The sequence below is a fragment of the Crinia signifera genome, chromosome 1 (genome assembly GCF_055691185.1).
Source record: "Crinia signifera chromosome 1, ASM5569118v1, whole genome shotgun sequence".
In the NCBI taxonomy this organism is placed as follows: domain Eukaryota; kingdom Metazoa; phylum Chordata; class Amphibia; order Anura; family Myobatrachidae; genus Crinia; species Crinia signifera.
In genome coordinates, this window is record NC_139217.1 from 298350409 (window position 1) to 298373686 (window position 23278).

The window sequence follows — 23278 nt, forward strand, 5'->3', positions numbered from 1 at the left end:
ACAGCACAGCACGGAGCACATGGCACAGAGCACAGCACAGAGCACACGGAGCTTCCCAACCACCCTCTTCCCTCTCCAAGATTGGAGTGAAGATGGCGGGGCGCGCGTGCGTCTTTTATAAGATCCCGCTCCCGCGAGAATCCGACAGCGCGATGATGACGTTCGGCCTCGTTATTGGTCCGGATTTCAGGCGGGAACTCCCGAGCCGGCTCGGATCTGACCCGGATCCCCGATATTCGGATCTGTCGGATCTCAGGGATCCGGACCCGCTCATCTCTAGTCTATATATATAAAAATCGATGTGTGTATGTTCCCTATGGACTCCAAAACGGCTAGACCGATTTTGATGACATTTTCAGGCAATCTTCAGATTAGCCTAGCTGGTGATCCTGTGAAGTTTGGTAGCGATCGGATTAACAGAATTTTTTTGGGGGGCAATTAATTGATCGCGCCACGAATGAGATTTCGTTCCCACCGAGCTTCTGTCAAATGCAACTGAATATTCAAGCTGATGTCGACAACGTATTCCCAAATCTAACAACCAACTACAAAAATCAAAAAATTATGATGTCAACAAGCCGTCAATTATCCGATTGAATTTGTGAATTCATTGGAACCATCCGGAATGCCACCGCAAGTATCAACATTGAAGGTTGGATCACCGGTGATGCTTATTCGCAACTTAAACGCAACAAAGTGTACTGTACCTATAGATATCTGCTAAAACTTTGTCACATGACCGCCCCCATCCATCCATCAGAAGTTATCTGTCTATAGATAATTAGTGCTTCCCTTGCGAAGCCGGGACGGGTCGCTAGTTATATATTTTAGGACAAGAATTCAAGGTTTTGGTTCAAAGATGGCGCTGATATTACACCAGTGCAGCCCACCTCACACACAAGACCTTCACCACAGGCCTAAATTCAAGTAAAAAGCAAAAAGGGGATTTGTGTATATGGGCGCTTAAGTGATAATAATGAATAGAGATATAATACATACAAATTTTCCTGTTTTGATTCAGGATCTGATTGTTAACAAACAAACAGATAAAATAGGCATGTAACCACCGACTGTGGTACTTTAATCCTTCAATACCAATGTTTTTACCATCCGCAGGTTTTTTCAATACCAAGGACCTGCTGCGGATGGTAAAAACCTTGGTATTGAAGGATTAAAGTACCACAGTTGGTGGTTACATGCCTATTTTTTCTGTTTGTTTGTTAACAATCAGATCCTGAATCAAAACAGGAAAATTTGTATGTATTATATCTCTATTCATTATTATCACCTAAGCGCCCATATACACAAATATATTTTAGGACCCATTGTAAAAATAGTTTCAATACCATTGCATATTTTGTTTAGTACCACACTCAGGGCCGCCGACAGGGGGGGTGCTCTGGGTACAGCTGTCCTGGCAGCTCATTTTGCCCACCGCAACCCTCCGCTGTGGCAACCCTCTGCTGTGCTGCCTGCGCTGCGCGCGGTCCTCAACAGGTCCCAAAGCACAGGCTTCTTCAATGCAGGACACAGGTGGCCAAAAAAAAAGACAATTTGAAACAATCAGAGCTTGTGTACCGTTAGCCAATCAGAATGGCTTCCAGTATCCAAGCTCTGGAAATCAGTCCTGGGCCCCAAAATTCCTAGTGGCAGTTCTGACCACACTGATAGTTGTGAATTAGTGCAGCTGTTGGTATTCACCATTACTTACCTTGACAGTGAGGACCACGCTTCGGGCTCGGTGGCTGGCTGCACTCGCCAAACTTTATAAAATCAACTCCACGCCGACGTGGACCCTGGGGGTATGACGTGGATAGTGGGGATATTAACCATTGTGTAGTTTCAGGGCTACTGAAGCAGTTATGTAGTATATGTAGGCAGCATAGTGCGCTGTATTGGTATTCTCAAAACAGCACTACGTAACTGTAGCCCTGAAACTAAAGAAGTAAGCTGCTGCTGGCGGCTGTCACTATGCGCACCTGCCTGTTAATGGCTGGGAGCAGCAACGCGCACACAGCCGGCAGCCCAGAGCGGGGGGAGATGCGCCAGGCGGCACACAGCCGGGAGCGGGGGAAGCCATTGTTTAGTTTCACAGCGCCGGCTACGCTTACAACTAAGCTTAGTTTTCAGTGTAGCGTAGAGCTGCCACTGTGAAACTAAACAAGTACCATTTTCTTTAACAGATACATGCCCCAATGCATTAACTTAATACAAATAGAGATGAAAATTATCTCATACCTTCCAACATGATCCATGCCAGGAGGGACACAATGCTCTGCTCCTGCACTTTCCTCTTAATGTATGATTACCATCACCTGTGTTAAGCAGGTTAAATAAGGAGAAAGGTGTTTCAACACAGGTGATGGTAATCATACATCAAGAGGGAAGTGCAGGAGCAGAGCAATGTGTCCCTCCTGGAGAGGGTCATGTTGGGAGGTATGTTATCTAGTAAACAAATGTCTGTCTGACTGACTCTCCGCTACCCGCCTCACTCCTCAGCCCTGTGCCATGATGTATCACAGCGAGCACAGCTGGCAGCGAATGAGTCAGGGGCAGAGCAGTCACTTCCTTGCTGCCGTTACTCCCCGCGTTACTCACATGCATTGCGCGTTATGTACATAACACACACGTGTGAGCAGAGTCACCCGTGTTACCAGCGTGTGGAAGCATAGGGACCGGCAAGTCCTGTTGCTCCCAGCTGCTGTACACCGGGACTGCGCTGCAGCGGGACAGAGCCGCAGTTAGCGCCAATCAGTGACTCGGTGACCTGTGGTGCCTCCCACCTCCCCTTTCTCACCTTCCCCCGCCCCGCTCCCATGCTCACAGCCCGGCTCCTCTATACCTAATCTGACTGCTCTCACTGCCCGGGGCATAGCGGCGGCGGCGGTACAGAGAGCACCCTCACTCGGAGCGGTCACATATAGCCCCGCCAGCCAGTGCCAGAGCATGCCGCCTGTAGCTAGCACACTGACCCCGGCAGCTAGTGAGTGCAGCGGCTGACAGGAGGGAGCGCTGGGCTACTATACTGTACATCAGCTGCTCACACTGCTGCTGCTGCTGCTGGCACCTACTGTAGCATCAGGCGGCAGAGCTCTCCCTCCCTGGGGCTGACTGACCCACGTCCCGGGGGCAGTGACACTTGCGGGGCCGGGGCAGGCTGCCCAGGCTTAGTACTGTGTGTGTGATACTTGCTGCTGTTACTTGGAGAGACAATAAAACCTGTCCCATATATCTGTGCTCACACTCTGGGGAGGAAGATGCGCTTTGGGTGCTGTGCTAGAAATCCGTGCTACATGGTAAGTAAATCCTACTGTAATAATTGTGTAACAAAGTTCCCGAAGTCCGGTGCATTCTGCAATTTATTTAATAATATTCTTAGATTGTTAACATATGTACACTGGTAATTACGTATATTACAGCTACATTTAGTGTACATAATGTACCACAGGTATGTACAGATATGACTCTGAAATGACAAGTACCCCAGACAACCAGATTATGATATATAGTTATTTTATATAATGCCATTATGTTCCAAAGCACTATATTGTATTCCCTCTGTTCCTACAATGGCACAAATACTGTAGGTACAGTCCTATAAAAAAAAGTGATGAAGGCCCTGCTTAATAGTTTCAATATGCTTAATTTACTGTATGTAGTGCAATATAGTCTAAATAGTATATTGGTATCTAGGTAGGTTCATTGGTTTTTGGAAAAATGGTTACCTACAGTATATGGTACGGAATTTAGATTGTAAGATCCGATTGGACAAGGATTGGTGTGATTGATTCAATATTCTCTGGAAAATTATGATACTGTACAATTAATAACACTAAATAATATTAGTCTGCTGATTAGTTCAATCATAAATGAAAATTTAGAGTAGAATAGAATACACAGAATGTTATAAATATTCGCAAAAGTTTTACATGTGATTTATTTTATTCATTATTAATAATAATATTAATAATAATAATAATTATATATATATATATATATATATATATATATATATATATATATATATATATATATATATATATATATATATATATATATAAACAATAAACTTGGCCTGTTTGGTTGTACTGTTGACAGATACTTTCTAATTACAAAAAGTGTAGGTAAGTGGCCAAGATGGAGAGGTTACATAATTGGGGCTTCTTTGTAGTTTTATAAAGGTTGTTTTTCTGCACTAATATATTATTTTCCCTTTCATTGTACCATATGTATTTTTAAATGTCAGTAGCTGACCGCTTTGTGTACCATAATACAGAAACGGAAGTAGCTTTAAGATTTAAAAGTTTCTGTTTAATGTAACGATTACGAATATGTTTTCAAAGTTCATAGCCTGTTTTCATAATTGCTACAGTATTTACACATTAGTTTGGTAGAGACATTATTGTCATTCAAATGTCACTATACAGACTTATAAAACTTTTATTATAGAAATTTATTGTACATGCTGTACTTTGAGAAATATGTCAGTTTGTTTTCTGTGATAATTTGTGAGATTGATCTTGTATACTTTTTTGTGTTTAAATATTTTCATGGGATTTACTGATTATATTTTGTACCTTATACTTATTTTTATCCATTTTGATATGTGTGAGTGTATATTCACATATAATTAAACTATACGTATAAATATATATGTGTGTGTGTGTGTGTGTACATATATATATATATATATATATATATGTGTACATTAATGTGTACATTAATTTATAACCTTTCAATCTCTCTGCTATAGGGGCACATGTATGTGTTATTTTGTTTATCCTTTTTTTATCTCTCTATAAACACACACATATATAGTATACATACACATACTAGTATATCTATCATGCATACAAAACACATATTGTACATGTGCATGAGAACATACAAGTCTAATAGTCTCTTAATATTTCCTATTTCATCAAATCATACAGTGAAAATCTATCTATCTATCTATCTATCTATCTATCTGTCTGTCTGTCTGTCTGTCTGTCTGTCTGTCTGTCTGTCTGTCTATCTATCTATCTATCTATCTATCTGTCTATCTATATATCTATCACACAATGCATTTGTTTCCTGTACCACATTGGTAAAATATACATACAAAAAATGTCTAGTGACATAAGCGGTGATAAAGGATAATACTATTCCATCCACATATTTATATTAGTTAAAGACATGGATCAAATGCAATAAAAGTTTCCTGATGTGTGCCAAACACTGATAGGATATGATCCTGCAGGGTAAACTTCACAGAATTTGTTTGTATGTGCACCATGGTTTAATTACTGAAGAAACCAATTCACAAGATGTATTTTTTTGTCAGTAAGCCATGAAAACTTTACTAAGTTGTTATTGGTGCCAGATGGCTCGTTTTTCAGGAGACTTTGCGCTGTACTTGTTCTACAGTCCCAGAAATTACATGGACTTTTTGAACTGTTTCCAGCGTGGTTTGGAAAGCATGAATCCCTACTCTCAGAGGGATTGCAGGCTAAAGTAATTGTGGTCAGTTTACGTCTCAGTTACTCACTTAACTGACAGTCTTCTCTGAGCTGTAGAAATGACTATATTATTGCCTGGACACTCAGTACTGGCATTTGTTTTACAAATATTTATTTAGTGCCATTTGTCATGTCATTTGGGGAGCTGATGTGCAGTCTTCACAGTAGTATATGTATCTAAATTCACAGTGAACAGAGTTTCTCTTTCCTACCACCTCTATGTATCTTTAAATAGGTCTATTTTTAGAACTTCAAGTACTATGGAGAACTGAGTTGTAAACTATAAGCACGTATGTGCTAGTCGAAAGAGTGAAATTCTACCTGACACTGAAATTTACATAAAATTAGGCTTGTGGAATGTACCATTGCCTTGTCTGCAGTGTCAGTCTCGCACGTACAGCCCTTACTTACAACAATCACCAATGGGTTACTATTGTTTCTTAGTACTGTGCTATGAGCATTCAAAGAGGGTGAAGAACTAGTGCAATAATTCTCAGCAAGTGCGTCAGGATACATTATTGGCAACATTAGGGATTTTTCAACAGCATTTTAAAATCCTTATATAGTATAGGTGAATATAGTAATATTACTGTACCCAGTAAAGTAACTATTGGACTATTAAAGCCACTGTGGACTAGAAATTGATTTCATGAGGTAGATTTACAGCAAATTCTGAAAATGAAAAGTTGTGGTGTTGCCTATAGAAACCAGACTCTACCCATCATTGCTCTGTTGCATCCTAGATAAAATATGATAGGTTGCTTGGCAGGGCCTGATTAAATGTTCCAGGTGCCCTAGTTGTAACATGTGTAGGAGACTGTGGCTTTAGGCTGGACAGCTGGCACTGTAGCACAATGTACAGAAAGTATTGATTCCATCAGCAAGTTACATTGGCACAGGTAGTCACCTAAAAACGTTACCCCCCCACAGTACAACGGGATGGATGATAGCTAACGGCTGTCCCCTGCAAGGCGCCCCCCCCCCTCCCCCAAACTGTTGCTTAGGGTAACAATTACGCTTGTCTATTTAGAAGCTTTAGTGATTGTACCCACTTGTCTGGTGTAAAGAATGATATCACATTCCAAGGGGTTTTATAAATGCCATGGAAAACTTTGTGACTTGTAATATACCTGACACAGAGCAAGTTTATTGTATATGAGACCAGTTCTGTTCTATCCACTGACAGTTCAGCACATGGCCCTTTAAAAAAAAGAAAAGTGACAAATGATCTCTATCTATCTATCTATCTATCTATCTATCTATCTATCTATCTATCTATCTATCTATCTATCTATCTAGACAAAAGAGTGTGTATGAGTAAAATTGCATAAATCACAATGCCGTACAAAGTATAACCAGTAAAATTGTCCTTATTTTATTCACATTTACAAATGTAATAGTCAGTATGAAAATTGGCACAACATGAACGCTGGCCATAAAGCATGTGTTTTTACACCTCTGTGTGCTTACATTATTTTCAGGAAGAAATATTCAGGGAGTGTTTACTAGGCTTTGTTGATGCATGTTAAACCTGCTCTGAGCACTTCATTAAAGTGCCCATGTGTTTCGTCTGTAAGTGTTAAAGGGGAAATACATTATTAATAGTTGAAAATCTGTAATGAATGATCTGTGAACAGTTGTATCTGTTAAAATAACGTAATATTCATGTATTAAGAAAAGTAATTTACAGTAGTGGCAAGAGTTTGAAGCCGCCATACAAGTTTTTAATGAAAGTTCCATTTCGTAGGTGTTGATTTATTGGTGTTAGTGTTTGATTCCCAGGCATTTTGTGCCATTTACATCTGATTATGTGCAGAAATACTGTGTTCTAGGGCCTGCTTTCAGCATAAAACCAGGTGCATATTGTCACATTTATTCAAATAAGTTGAACATTTGAATAAATGTGACAATCATTTGTGATTTATCTAATGGACATGTTATTTTTTAAAAAAGGTCATCACCATAATATGAAAAAGTGAACTTAATATTTATGACTAATGCGTACAGAATAAGTATATTTTAATCGTAATATAGAATACTAAATTAACAAATGCTATTCCTATGTGTAACTAACATTGCTTGCCAATTTGTCAGTTTGCAATGCACTAAAAGGCCTGCTATTTCTCTAATAGTATTTTGAAAATAATGTCTTTGCAATACCATATTGTATAACACTTGAACACACATAAACTTAAATATTCGTTATTCACCTTGAAGGAACAATCAGGGAACTGCAGTGTGAGCATTTAGTTCTGCCTTTTCAATTGTAGGGGCCACCGTACCCAAATTGCATACCACTCTGATTAACCGCTTTTGCTTAGTTTTAAGCATGTATATTACGAACTCATGCCAGACACGCTACATAATTGGGCTATTCCAGCTGTGCCTCAGCCCCTCTCTTCACCTTGTTTCCTATTCTGACCATTTCCTCATCTGAAACAAATCAGTTTGCAGACCCTTGTGTTTTGGCATAAATGGTATATTGGAGCAACAAAGGGGGTTTTAGGCTACACTGTAGCTGTAACTTTTAGTGCTTGTTTATTTGAGCAGTCATTTTTTTGTTCTTCCTTGAAGCCTGAGGTGCGTGTCTTATGTCACCCAGTGCATTGCCAAAAAAATGCTAGGGGCATGGTACTTTGGACCCTTTTCAAAGCAAGAAGGCCCAATATGTGCAGGGTAAGGGTCTTCAGTCTTTTCTCCTCATCATCACTCTGGGTTGCCCATATTTTTAAGATTGGGCTGCGCCATCGCAGATGGGACTCTGGACCTCTGCTCCCACAGATGGGGCCATGGATCGTCACTGAGAATGCTCCTTTTTAAAAATCGGGTACCTCACATCCTGTAGCACGTAAAAATGCAATATAACGCATTTTGCAAATCACTGGCCAATGTGCATTTTTTTTTTGTTTAATCTGAAGTCTGTGGTGCATGGAGCATGGAACTATGGACGCTCTTCAAAAAGAGAAGGACCCCATTATTCCTCATCCCCTCAGGGCCTATTGAGGGAAAAATGTGATCTTTGGATTTCTTCTTGAGGGAAAAATGTGATCTTTGGATTTCTTCTTGCCATAGCTCGTGTGACCCCTTGAATCCTCATCAAAAGGCCACTTAGGGGGAAAGGGTCTTTGGGTCTTCCTCCACCTCATGACTCATGGTTGCCTTTTTCTCCCATGGGTTGTCCAAAGCTTCCTGCTGGAGAATGGGATTTCAGCTGTCCCCAAAAGAAAGAAGGCAAAGTAACTAGAAGAGAAGGTGTACCATGATGGTGTCACCAATACCCGCATAATACAAGTGACTCACACATACACACACATATGAAAAACACAAAAGTGCAAACATGAACAAATAAATAAAAAATGATCCTCATTTAGTAGGCCGGGGAAGATAAAAAATTGTTCTCCTCCTAGCCAAAAGGCCAGAGAAAGAGAAAAATGGTGCCTCCTGAAAAGTGAAGTGCATTTTGCATTAATAGTGCAGGATGTGGCCCATCACCAGTGCATTTTTTAGGCACCCTTGGCTCGAGAGGCATCAGGGGCACACAGGACCACGGACTTCAGGCTGCTTGATATTCAGCGAAATGATCAAGTGGTTCTCCATCCTTCATCAGTGGGCTTCCCCAAAATCCCAGGGAACAGATAGTACACTTGATCTTAAACAAAAGGCTGAGAATAGCTCACGTCAACATTATAATGGTTTATTTCAAGTAACACTGTCTTTTAAATAATATTTGCCTAACAAAAACATAGCCCTTTTTTGGAGCGCTTGATCTGTAGTATTAGTTTAGTAGCAGGGCTGATGCGGTTTCCCCACCTTTCCAGTTTTGAAATGGACATCTTAGACTTTTAGACCATTTTTTACCAGAATTTCAGATTCCAGACTTGGGCAAAAGAGTATCATAATAGCCAATGGGCAACATATGCACCCTACACAGGCCTGAAATCTACAGTATAACTTAAATAGAGTTGATAGTGTTTGGCTATACTATAAACATGACAATTGGGCTGTGCAGAGTATTCCAAACTGTGTAAAGGCACGTGGCTTTATAGTGAGCACAGAGATTGCCATGAGCCTCTACTTATCAAGGTTCATGGTGAATATTGGAATAAATAATATAGCGTTTTGTAAGGTCTAGGTCATATTTCTGAATAATGTGGGGTATATTTACTTTTCAAAACTTTGTTTAACCACTTCACTGGGATTTCCCCCAAAAAACTCTCAGAATTGTTCTTATTTCTTTTAAATGAGTGAATTAGGTAAAGAACATGTGTTTAAATGTATCCAAATGATTTTATTAAAAGTTAATAAAAAAATTGTAAAATTTTATTTAAACATTTGACCATCACCATTGGAACATTGAACCATCACTACTTTCATTTGGTACTTGTGTAGTTTCACGGCGGCACTTCCCAACGGAGTGTATGCAAACTGTATGCAAATTGATGTGATATTTGCATACAATTCGATCTGCGATGCAAGTTAGCACACCCTCACTATCCACGTCAGCCCGAATTGTGGCGAGCACACGCAGTACGCGTCCTCCCGACCTGTTCATAACCCAACTATCCACGCCGGTGGTGTGGTGAGTGCAGCGAACCTCCGTGCCCGAAGTGGGCCAAGCGGACGAGAAAAACGAGCCCGAAGTGCAGCGAGCGCACGCGGAATACACGTCAAGTACTCCGGGTCCCCTTGCGGGGCTTACTGCACTTGCCACACTACGGGCTAGTTTTCTGCTGCCCCTCGCCAACGCTTCGGGCTCGGTGGTTTGATGCGCTCGCCACACTTTATAGAAACAACTCCACCGCGACATGGATATTGGGGGTATCAACAGGTTGCGGGGACGTATACCGCTTCCTTTTCCCGGGCTCACTGGGCACGCCACGCTTCGGGCTGACGTGGATAGTGGGGGTGTGCTAACTCGCATTGCGGATCAAATCGTATGCAAATCGTATGCAAATAACATGCAATATTTGCATATTTATGTTTCGCGAGTGGCTGCTGCTCAGTTAACGGCAGCGTGTCATATGTTGGAGTAGGGTGCAGGGAAACAAGAGGCCTGGAGGCTCCTCTGTGAGTGGTGACACTCTCACATGTGAGACAGTAATAAAAATCTTGAAAATAAAACTAGGAATCTTGATGTGAGTCTTGTGCATAGGCTTGTAGCTAGGGATGTTTTGATACACGATACAGGATCATGTGAGAAGCTGGGTGAGGTAGCAGTTTATAAGTAACACTTTGGGAATTGATGACTTGGACTATTAATCTGGGAACTAATGGCTTAGAATATCGGCCTGGGAAAAATGGTTTGGAATATTGGCTTGGGTGTGGACACAATGATGTAGAGTAGGACAAGCACACTTTTTGAGTCAGAGAAGTGAGGACTAAGACAACTGGCTGAGTTGGACAGAAACCAGGAAATGTTCAGTGCAGAATGTGCTAGAGCAGTTTTAATGCTGAAGCCAGCCGGTAATGAGCACAAAGAGCCTTCTGCCATCATTTGATGTTCACACCTTCCATGTTCTGAAGATTACAAGAGCAAATGCCGGAGTGCAGACAGGCATGGGCACTGGCTGAGGCTTGTTACAAGGATGCATTAAACAAGAATGCATTAAATGCTGCAAAGTCACAAAGTTCTGGAGCCAGAAGACATAGCTCTGTAAGCAACATTATTCAAGGCATCTGGGGTCTGCCAGAACTTCCCTTTTATCCCATTTGGCTTGCGAGGATTGGAAGACTTAAGTCAACTGACCACAAGTATCATGGCATTGCCCATGCATCGGAGATTGGTGGGACACCGCAGGAACCACACGATGAGACTGGACTGCACCATAGCAAGAGCAACGAGCCACATAGAATTTTCCGCTGGTCTGAACACTTGATCTACACAGAATATTTCTACACCAGTGAGCCAGAAATTGATTCCTGACAGGAAACTAGTGGCTAAAATTAGATATTTGCAGAGTTGAACCTTTTACTGCAATGCATTTTTCGTATATTGCCTTTCTCATCTTTAAATACAACTATTTAGTCCATTTTACATTTGAGTTTCAGTTGCATGTAGTCAGTTTACAAGAATGACCTTGCACTTTTTCTTTTAATCAATTTCTCCACCTTTGCTTTTTTGACAGTTGTCTACTAAATACCAACCAAGCAGGATGAATATTAATTAGTGAACTGAACAGCAATCATCCTTCATTACCTAAATTACCATATACTGTGAATGAGGTGCGTTTGCAAAGCAAGAGAAAGATACCTCTGATCAATAGGTTGACAGTCAATAGGTCGACTACTATTGGCAAGAGGTCAATATGCACTAGGTCAAAATTGACAAAAGGTTGACATGGCAATGGTGAACACATCAAAAGGCCAACATGAGTTTTTCCCTTTTTTATTCACTCAGATAACTTGTTCATACTTTCCGATCCACGTGGACAACAATTGGGAACTTTAATGTGTGCCAAGCAAAGCAGCGTGCGTGGGAACATGTTACACTAATTGGGTTGCTATGTCGACAGATGTCCACGTAGACACCAAAGAAATCCCCATAAAAACCCTCACATCGACTTTTTCCACGCTGACCTTTAGCTTGTGTTAATCTTCGGTCCACGTCTACCGAGTGCATGTCAACCTTTTCCTGTGCCCACCTTTTCACTGTCAACCAATAGTGGTTGACCTACTTACTATAATAATCCACACCCATCAGAATGATGCCGAACACACACAAGAAAAAATGGAAGATTTGGTTCTCATGTTTCAAAAATAAAATGTTTCCACACAAGAAAAACTTGAAGATTGTGAATTAGAGAGAGATTCTTTGGCTGAGATGCTATGAATACTATGGATAAAGAGAGAGAAATATCTCCAGATACTGTACTGCAGACCTATGCTCAGTGGGAGTTAGACTATAAGGCAAAAGAGCTGGAGATTGTGCACCATGAAACAAGTTTGTGGAGTAAATACACATGCTCCAAACCAACTTGGGTAATTCTAGAGTAACCTCAATATGACTGAGGAAACACGATTTTTAAGAATAGTTACATATCTTTATATCTACAGTGACAGTACATTACAGCTTCAGCATTCCAGAGTCTAAAGAAAGAAGAAAAAAAAGAGCAAGAGAAGGACAGAGAGAATTTCATGTATACAGTGTTTTATTCCAGAAAGAAATATAAAAATCATGAACATAATACAGAGGTTTAGAAGTGCAAAAAATAGAGAAAACAGTGAACATAATACAGGGTTGAAACAGTCAGTGTGGATTATCTTTAGCTAGGTTTCAGGAATTTAATTTTGGATAGAAGTAAATAAAATTAATATAACTTTTTGTATTTCTTTCCTTTGAACATTTGCAGCATATTGGAATGATATTTTTTTTTTGTACATATTTTAATTTGAGTGTTTGAAACGTTTGGTTACTTACTGTTTATGCAATACGTGGTGCTCATTCTATTGGAAATTCAGTATACTGGATGACTGGATCTATAATGCTCTCATTCTAGTGTGCACAGCAATGGCCAAATGTAATAGCCTCCGTGTACAGTGGCCGTGCGAGACGAGCTCAGAGTTTTTTTAAAGAGGCAATTACTTACAAGGCATGGTTTTGCCTTGTAAATGAATGCCCCTTAAAAAACCTACTAGTTCAGACATCCCGCACGGCTGCCGTACACGGAGGCTATTACATTTGGCCACAAGTTTTAACTTTTTTTTTTGCAATAGAATCTTAAGTATAACTGTTTTCTGTCCATCATGAATGCATAGTTATTCATTCATTTACTACATCATGCTGCAAAAACATTTCTTACCTCAGCCACTTTATAGACTTTCCTATAGCTTGTAAATAAGGCCTTTCCTTTTCGTATGTTTGTCAACACTCAGTCTTGCAGCGTACTTTTTATTTCTAAATGTAAAGTGCTACTGAATATATTGCTATTCTAAAAGTTAATAAATAATTGTGGAAGCTTAATTGTTTGTAGCATACATAGGAAGCATAGCTATAGACTAGAAATTGTTGGCAATTATTAAAATGCATTTTTAACTTTTACAAAAATAGCCCAAATAGGTCAGATGTAATTAAAAAAGCATTATTTAATGTGTCCTTACCATTTTGCTTTTATTATTTTTATTTACTTGCATTGCATTCTGCTGCAGGGTATTTAGTCATTTTGTTGAAAATCACATTCAGAAAGCAAGTGCATTCAGTATGCTGAAATTTTCAGAATGTCAACATTCAACATTCATATGACTGTCAACACTGACATAATGTTGGCATTGTCAGAATGTCGACAGACAGAATGCTGAAGCATGATTTTAGGATAAGTATTTCCTAAATAAGTATTTGTATGTCTCCGGACCTGCGTCAGTGTTGACAGTGACCGGAGTAGTACTATTCTGGAAGATAGGAGGTATGATGTAGTTCCTTCTCCTGTGAGTATTCACAAACTGAGGATGATGGTTCTAACATGTACAAGGGAGATGACGACCCAGAGCAGGGGTGCGGAGTCTTACCCTGTTGGTGGTCTTCTCTAGGGAACCCTGCAAGAGGTTTTGGTTTTCCCTGCACCCGACGGGTGACCTGGGCTAGTGCTAGAGATTGGGACATTTGGAACCAAACTAATGGTACTTGTTTCCTAGCAGGGTGCCCACTAAGCAAATAGCTTAGTGGGCTATTCTGCGTAGGAAAATCGCATCGCATCGCATACCGTGTATAGTGCTGTGCGATGCGATTTCCATGTTAAGTGCACAGGAGTGCTTATACAATGAAATATTGCATAGGATCGCATGGCACCAAATGCGAAGCGATGCAATATTTAATTGTACAAGCACCCATGCCATGAAATGTGATGGGTGCTAATGTACATATGGCGGTGATGTGGGTAGTTGGGCGGTGGGGGCAATGGCCTGTTGCGTATAGGACATGGCATTATGTCACACTCATCAGTCAAATTTTTGTCTGCTGCGCGTGATATACCGCAATTTACTAACCGCTTAAAGATGCAGAACTGGTCTTTTTGGAGCTTCCTCCGCATGCTTACAACAATGCTCTTAGCCGCTTGGAACAGAGCTGGTCATCTGGGAGGGCTGCTTCCTCCTTGGCTTCCTTGGGGGAGGTCCAGATACACTCTCCTCTGGAGGAGCCACTGCTTCCATAACAGGACCAGTCTCTGCTTCTGGCTCAGGGGTAACTTCCTAGAAAAAAAATAATAAAATAATAATATTATTCAAACCCTGCATAACAAATAGAAAAGACAGGCTACCCAAAATGCATCATTACACCCCTCACTGCACATCATCACCCCCCCTACACATTATCACCTCACCCCCACCCTGCACATTATCACCTCACCCCCACCCTGCACATGATACCCCCCTGTACATCATCAACACACCTGCATATGATCACGTCACCCACATCCTGCACATGATCCCCCCTGCCGCCCCCTGCACATAAGCACCTGATCCCCACCCTGTACATGACCCCCCCCCCCACCACCACCACCCAGGCGCCGGATAACAGATCCTTAAAAGGAAAAAAAATTACTTACTTTATATAAGGGACAGGGACACGATCCACACTCCTAAAATAGTGCTCCCTGTAGCTGTGGTTATGACGTCTTGGCGCCTCTGGAGTTTTCACTGACAGGAGGGCGTGAAATTGCATTGCATCGCATCGCACACATCACAATGGTAAAAACGTACCATGCAATGCGATGCGATTTCACTGCGTTTGCATACGTAAGAAATCTGGGCGCCCTCCTAGGAAACAAGTACCAAACTAACAAATGGAAAGAGATGGTGAGTATATTATCTGGCTGGAATTGATGGTAAGGTAGTGTCAGACTAGAATCAATGGTGAGGTAATATTGGACTGGAACCGATGGTGACAAAACATTGTACTGGAACTAATGGTGTGTTATTATCAGACTTGAACTGATGGTGAAGTAATATCAGTCTAGAACCAACAGTGAAAGATTATTGGACAGGAACCAAGGGTATATGTGGTGGAACTGTAGTGCTGACTGGGCTGATTTTTAATGATGACACTTGAGTGCAGATTGGGCTGAATCTGAAATTATGACACTGGAGATATGTAAGATGTCGACATTTAATTTGTTGATATTCACAATGTCAACATTCTGGCAGCGTTGACATGATTTTGGTGTGGGCAATGTGAATGTCAACATACTGAACATACTGAACAATTTAACATTCTGAATGCAAACATTCATACCTTGTTGTCATAAAGTTGTCAACATTCTGAATGTCAACAGTCTAACTTTCCACATAATATACCACACACTTGTTGCAGTACTGTTTCTCAAATCATTAAATGTTCTTTTTTTGTGTTTACCACTTGTCAGTGTGCTCTTAATGTAATCTTCTAGATGCATTTACCTACAGAGCTTGAATAGAGAAAAAAATTGTGAGAGATAAATCCCCCCCCCCCAAAAAAAAACAGCTCCTAACTATCAGCTCAGAGGCAGATGTGCTAAGCCTTTGCGAGTGACAAAGTTCCAACCAATCAGTCATTAACTGTCGTTTTTCAAACACAACCTGTAATATGGCAGGTATGGGCTGGTAGGCTGGTATATTATATCCATCCACTTTGTCACTCTCCAAATCTTAATACATCTGCATTATTGTCTGTACAATGTAGAAGCTGGTACTTGTATCTCTCAAAATGTTATCTCTCTTAAGCTTTCATAAATAACCCAGTAAAAAGTTTCTTCCTAATGTCTTATATGACTACATGTGTTTTACAACTGTTAAATCTGAGGGGCTTGCAAGTTAAATCCATTTAAAACATACACACGTAGTTATGAATACAGTTGTTGCTGACAGATCTGCTTCTTAAATTCAACACAGGTCTCCCACTTAAACAAATGATCTTAAGTCATATTTATAGCTTAAAGATCTGACTCCCACATACTTGCATGCAATAATTTCATGAAGGTTAGTAATATTTTGTTCTTTCACACAGCCCTGAGGAGGAAATGTAAGTAATCTTATTAACAATATTATCTAAAAATGCATGAAAAGCCATGCTCAATTTTCAGTAATCTTAAAATATTTGGTTGACATATTAACATACTCCCATTTTTTGTTGGGGGTAGTACACACTCATAGCTTTAGCTGACAAACTAACTCAATCATTTTAATTTTTTTTCAGACAGATTGGTCTGTAAATCCTTGCTTTAACCCGGCATTTGAAATTACCAGGTCAGACATTTCTACTCAGTTATACCCCTTTTTCACTAGCAACCTGGGTTGGACCCGGTAATTTGTACCCGGATCGATACCGGGTTGGACCTGGGTTTGAGACACATTTCCACTACAGTGCTACCCGGTAAATTGCTGGATCAGCCCCGTTTACACTTAACCCAGGTAAAGCCTGTTTTTTCCTACAGATTACATAAGAAAAGGCCTTTTTAAAGGGCGTTACCAAAGGGGAGGTCATAAAACAGGGCCACCATTACCCAAAAAGGGCCACCATTAAACACAACATTTTCTGATTAAAGAATAGACCAGAAATATTTATTTGAAAAAGTTTTGCCTTTATTTTAGTCCCAAATATTCAATATGAAACCTTTTCAAAAGTGTCTTCACACAGGACAGGTAAAACTATTGTGAAAACTGTTGTTTGCAGTATACCTGAGCCATTTGTGTACCTAGACATGTAAAAAGTGCACATAAACATATACAAAATGCACATAACAATGCCCCAGAAGCTCCAATCAGCTCTGTTTTTCAAATATACCGGGTTGGGAGCGTTTCCACTAACCCTGAACCCAGGTGCAAACCGGGTGCTACCCTGATCGTTACCTGGGTAGGATTTCAGGGGAATCCAAACCGGGTTATTTGACAGGGAGCATTTCCACTAGCAGAAAAACCCGGGTAGATGCGCGTCCCCGTGAAGATTACCGGGTTATTTCTGCTAGTGGAAAAGGGGTATTATACCCCTTTCACACCACACAAAAAACCTGGGTCTGACCCGGGTTGTTGCCAGGTTGACTCTGTGCAGCGCGAATGAACCCAGCATTCTGACATGGGTGAAAGGGGTATAATTTGATGATTAACACAGTTATTTCTTCTGTGTGGAAGGGTCAACCCGGGTTCAAATTTTTGGGTCTCTGTCCCTGGTAATGACCCAGCAATTTTGACCCAGGTTGACCCCTTCCCACAAGAAAAGGACCCATGCTGAATGGTACATTAGTGGGTAGAACTGTTTGAATCGGTAGTTAGCTTTTCTGTGTGAAAAGGGTAAAACTTATATTTTCCAATTTATTATCTCTGCTACATTTACTGTTACTTGACTTTTAGTATAGTTTTATCAAAAGCATAGTTTTAAAAATATATGAGCCTTTTTATTTAGGATATTTTTCACTAAACCATGTGGAATTTTTTATTTCTAAATGACTTAAGTATTGGGGTTACAGTATTTAAGAACTATCTAACGTAGCAGTTGTCAAAGGTAACTCCGGCATTAATAGTTTTCATTATTCACAATAAGGTCTACGGTTTAGCCCAAGCACCCAAGCCTGACCGAATTATCTACTGCCAGCTGCGCATAGGGGGTTATTCTGGTTGACTCCTTCTGGCAAATTCCTTCCTGAATAGACAAAACCATGTGCACTGCAGGGGGGCAGATGTAACCTGTGCATAAAGAGTTACATTTGGGTGAGTTATTTTGTTTCTGTGCAGGGAAAATACTGACTGATTTATTTTTACACTGCAATATAGATCTCACTTTGAAGTAAAACTACATACAAATCTAACTCTCTCTCTCTCTCTCTCTCTGCACCTGTTACATCTGCCCCCCTGCATTGCACATGGTTTTGTCCATTTGAGAAGGAATTTGCCAGAAGGAATGAACCAGAATAACCCCCATAGTGTCACATGATCTGTCTCTGATCCATCCAAGTGCTTACCAGCCTTTTACTATACCTTATCCACTGCTGCTATATTCCTGTAAATGTTGTTGTAATTATTTTTACCTTTTCTTTCTGGGTTAAAAAAAACCATGCAAATGACGTCCTGTTTGTAAAAGAATAAAAGCTTTTTAAATTCCTGTACAGCTAAAAAGAAAAATTGTACTTTGTTAACACAAACCGCTAATCCAAACGTTTTGTCTCTTATTGACATGTTGATGAAAATTAGACACAAAATTTAGCTCTGGAGTATTCCAAGGATTAATACGTCAAACAATGTATAACCGAAAAATGGCGACTGAAGGTGATGACAGTCGTTGGCTTGGTTCTCTTTACATGCTTAGAATTGTAATAAACAAATATTTCCCAATGTGTTCTGCTTTTGTATTGACACTTGGCAGTCAGGATTCCAGGTGTTTAATGTGTTTACTGATAAATTAACATCAAACACTGTTAAACTGTTCCTTCTCACAATTGTACAAATCTCTGATCGTCATGTGTATATAACATTTGTCTGACCTTTTTTATTTTTTTTAGGATTAAATGTAATGTTAAACAAATAAAATATTGTGAGTCAATCTCACAAGTGTAGAAAGATCCAAAATGGTGTTATGAATGGGCTTTTTTAAAAACACAAAAACACCTTGAAGCATACTTTAATTTATTGGCTTACACATGCCACCTGCAATTGTTTTTATAGCCTTCTATTATGACATGTCTTTATGACATCAGATTTGTTTATTTTCATTACCTTGAAAAACAATACAGTATAAACTTATTATCTGGATACAATTGTATCAAATGCACATTAGATCAGAGCTACACTTGGGCATAAAAAATAAATATGATTTGAATTGATTGTGTGTTCTTAAGACTGAATTTCTTGTTTTTTTCTGCTTATTTAATTTTGACATCCGCTTAACCCATTTTTATATGTCTATTGCTTATATTTGTAAGAAAAACTTCAATAAACAACACACTGCCATATAGGGGGAAATTTACTAAAGGAAATTTGTAAAAAAATAGGTGTATTTGTATCCAGACATACACTTATTTTTGACATTTACTATCCCAAAAATACGGCAATTCATAGTCGTATTGATAGCACATCAATACGAATATGAATTGCCGTATTTTCAGGATAGTAAATGTCAAAATAAGTGTATTTCTGAATACAAATACACAGGGCTATTTTTGTGCAGGCTCCAGCAGGAACTGTGGCCCTTATTCTAGTTCACTCTTTCTGACAAAATATTTCTTAGATGGACAAAACCATGTGCACTGCAGGTGAGACAGGTGTTACTTGTGCAGAGATAATTAGATTTGGGTGGGGTTTTACACCTGCCTCACCTGCAGTGCATATGGTTTTGTCCATCTAAGAAATATTTTGTCTGAAAGAGTGAACTAGAATAAGGGCCACAGTTCCTGCTAGAGCCTGCACAAAAATAGCCCTGCAAATACACCTATTTTTTTTTTACAAATTTCCTTTAGTAAATTTCCCCCATAATGTGTAAACATGGCTGGAAAAGAGCAGAAATATAAATGTATTTAGTAAAAATGTTCCCAGTAAAAAAATCCATTTTCACAGAAACAAAATAACTCCCCCATACCTAAATCTCTCTGCATACGTTACATTTGCCCCCCCCCCCCGCAGTGCACATGGGCCCTTATGCAGATCTGATCACAGAACAAATTTGCAATCAGATCTGAATAAGGGCCGTGGTTTTGTCCATTTGAGAAGGAATTTGCCTTTGCGAGTGAACCAGAATAAGGATTTATGTAGGATTCAGCAATTTTTAAACAAGCGGCTTTGATTAAATTTACTAAAGGTGCCACTACACGTTACATTTTAACATGCGTTTTGAACTTTTAAAGTTCAAAACGCATTGCATTGGTTAAAATCGCACGTGTACCTGCGGGGATGCGATGCGATGCGCATCCCCGTGGGTACAATATTGTATAGTAAAAAAGTATCTGCAGGCAGTACTTTTTGTGCTACATCGCATCAGTTTTGTAGTACATGCGATGCGATGCAATGTCCATTAGGTAACTTTAAATAAAAAAAATAAAAAAAGAGGCTAAAATAGCATCGCACCCGCACAGTACGGTAGATTGCATCGCATCCCCTTACAAGTGCCAAAATCGCATTGCACAAATGAAGTTCAAAATGCACTGCACACATATCGCAACGTGTATGGGCACCTTAAGACAAACATACATATTTGCTATTGAAACATAGTACAGTACCAGTCAGCTAGCTATTTAACCCTGCCATGAAGCCTTGGAAGGAAACACTTCTAGGAGTGGGTGACGATCTTCCTCTTTTACCTCATACTTATTTCTGTGCTACTTTCTCTGCAGATGTTAGCTTTCAGGATTCAACTCTTGCTGATGCAATGTTGCTGCAGGCGATTTAGTGATTGTCACAAGGGAAAGACAGTATTTAGTGTATTCTATTTTAGCATGTTTGTAGTAAATCGTAAAATGAAATGTGAGTTGAAGTTAACTAGCATAACCATTGCCTACAGGCCAGTAGAACATCCTTCATCAAAATGTACAAAACTCATAATGTAAAAATTCTGCTTTAGCAATCTTTAGTGGATGAGTAAAACTAGTTAGAGATTAGAACATTCATGTGAAGTGACATTCATGTGAACCTCAGACCTTCCAAGTCTGATTTAGAACCGCCACTTGCCATAAAAAAGCCCTCTCGCTTCACTCCATACACCCATAGACTACTCAGATCAGGCACTTACCTTATATTACTATTAATAATTCCAAAATGCCAAACAGTCCCCAGGCTATTACATTAGCTTTTAATGAAAGTGATGAAAAATTAGTCACTAATGCTGTGTACACACGGGGTAATATGATTGCTGGGGATATATTGCTAGCAATATATCCCCAGCAATCATATTGCTCAGTGTCTCCTTTTCATCAGCGATGAAAAGGAGACACTGCTACGGGGCGGAGGGGGAGCGCAGCAGCAGCAGACGCTGCTGTCACTTTGATGGGAGGAGGGAGGGAGCAGCGGCACGGGGCTGGGGAGATCAACGCTGATCTCCCCGGCGCTGACCTCCCGGCACAGCGATCACCGGGGAAAGTCGCTGGTCGCAGGAGCATGCTCCTGCGACCAGCGACCATTAGGCAGTGCACATGGGAGTGCGCAGCTGGCTGCGCTCCAAATCACTGGCAATATGGTCGCTCAGCGACCATATTCCCAGCGATTTTACATGAAATTGCACCCGTGTGTACTCACCTTTAGTTTAATTAGTGACTAATTAATGATATTTAGATTATTGTTGTGTGATCAATGATAATTGAATTAATAAATTCTCTGCCTAAAGATTCTCTCATAACTTGTCGATAGAGTTCAATACTTTAATAATAATTTTGAGGAGGAAACAATTTTTCGTAGTTTGGACTGCCCTCCATTTTCCTCTAATACAATATGCTGTGTGAGGTCATCTGGTGTGGAGGCCAGTTGTTCCAATCATGTTCGGTCTTACACTCTGATTTAGGGTGTTCTAAACTTCAACCATGGCTGAAATTCTTATTCAGTAAAAGCTGGTACCAGGGATCAAGCTCTGCTAGACATAAAGCAGGGCACACATTAGAGCAGAAGCATTGAAGGCTCACCAGGCCTCATTTTCCAATCACTGCTCTATACGATTGCCAAGTCTAATTTTATGTGACAAATTATGTAAAGACGTTGTACAGAATTATTTCCACTATTTTATTCTTGATGCATCGTTCTAAATTGTGTAAGTTATGTTTTCAGTTTTGATTCCCCAATTAAAAATCAGCATATATATATTTGGAAAAACTAGAATGTATATGAATAGGATGGCTTCAAATCCATAGGTTAGAATTTAAAAAGCCGTAAAAATTAAATAGTAAAAGTATTTTTACATACAGCTCCTTACAACAGCCTTATGTTTGCCCAAGGCAATTTTTAGTTACAGGATGTTTGAAGGTCACTACTGTACTGCATCCGGTCATCACTGCGATAAAAGGTGAACAATTACAGTTCCACGTAATCAAAGGAGATGAATTATGTACCTACTTAACAAGCAAATTATTGTGTCTTGCAACCCTCTTTTAATGAGAGTCATTTTGGTCCTTGAGGTTTCAATTTGGTGGAGTGCAAGTTCTTGTTATCCCCTCACTATCATAATTAACTTAAACAACTTGAACCATAAATGTGGCATAACCTAGCAGCATTTTATGAAGAAAATGTGCTGTAAACTTAATTGAAAGAAAGCGGTAATTCTACTGTGTAGCAGAGTGAACCTTGCCAACTCTCGATATCTTTGCACCTCCCCACAATTCTAAGCACAACTCTAGTGTGCAAAGATAGCTTCTGATAAAAGGAAGTGCGCTGGGTATCCCAACTAGATGCTCAAGCCCAAAACTAATGTTGTAATGCAAATCCATATATTAATGAGTTTTATAATGTCTCTAGGCCAGTGGTTCTAGAGTATCAGAACTTTTTTGTCGGCATCCCTAGGCCAAAAATGTCTTATTCAGATATTTGGAAAAATTATTAAGTCAATTGGGTTTATATGTCATCCTCATTGTCAGTTTTGAGGTGGGGAACAAGATTTTGCTTCTGTTTGTCAGCCACAAGCACTGGTTTTATCTATTATATTGACCTGAAATAATTTGAATTACTACCAATCTAAGGGGGTTATTCTGATTCACTCGGAAAGGCACAATCACTCTCAAATAGACAAAACCATATGCACTGCAGGTGGGGCTGATGTAACATGTGCAGAGAGAGTTAGATTTGGGTCTACTTCAAACTGATATCTATATTGCAGTGTAAGAATTAAGCAGCCAGTATTTACCCTG

The 23278-nt window shown here is 39.9% G+C and overlaps 1 protein-coding gene across 3 annotated transcripts in view; it reads left to right on the forward strand.

The window, feature by feature from the left end:
- Nucleotides 1-2847: 2847 nt before the first annotated feature.
- Nucleotides 2848-23278, forward strand: part of GLIS3 (GLIS family zinc finger 3) — a 365408-nt gene continuing 344977 nt past the window's right edge. For all 3 annotated transcript variants that reach the window (XR_014474469.1, XR_014474470.1, XM_083186012.1), the window contains exon 1: nucleotides 2848-3296. The gene's annotated coding sequence lies outside the window, so the exon portion shown is untranslated. The remainder of the gene's footprint in view (nucleotides 3297-23278) is intronic.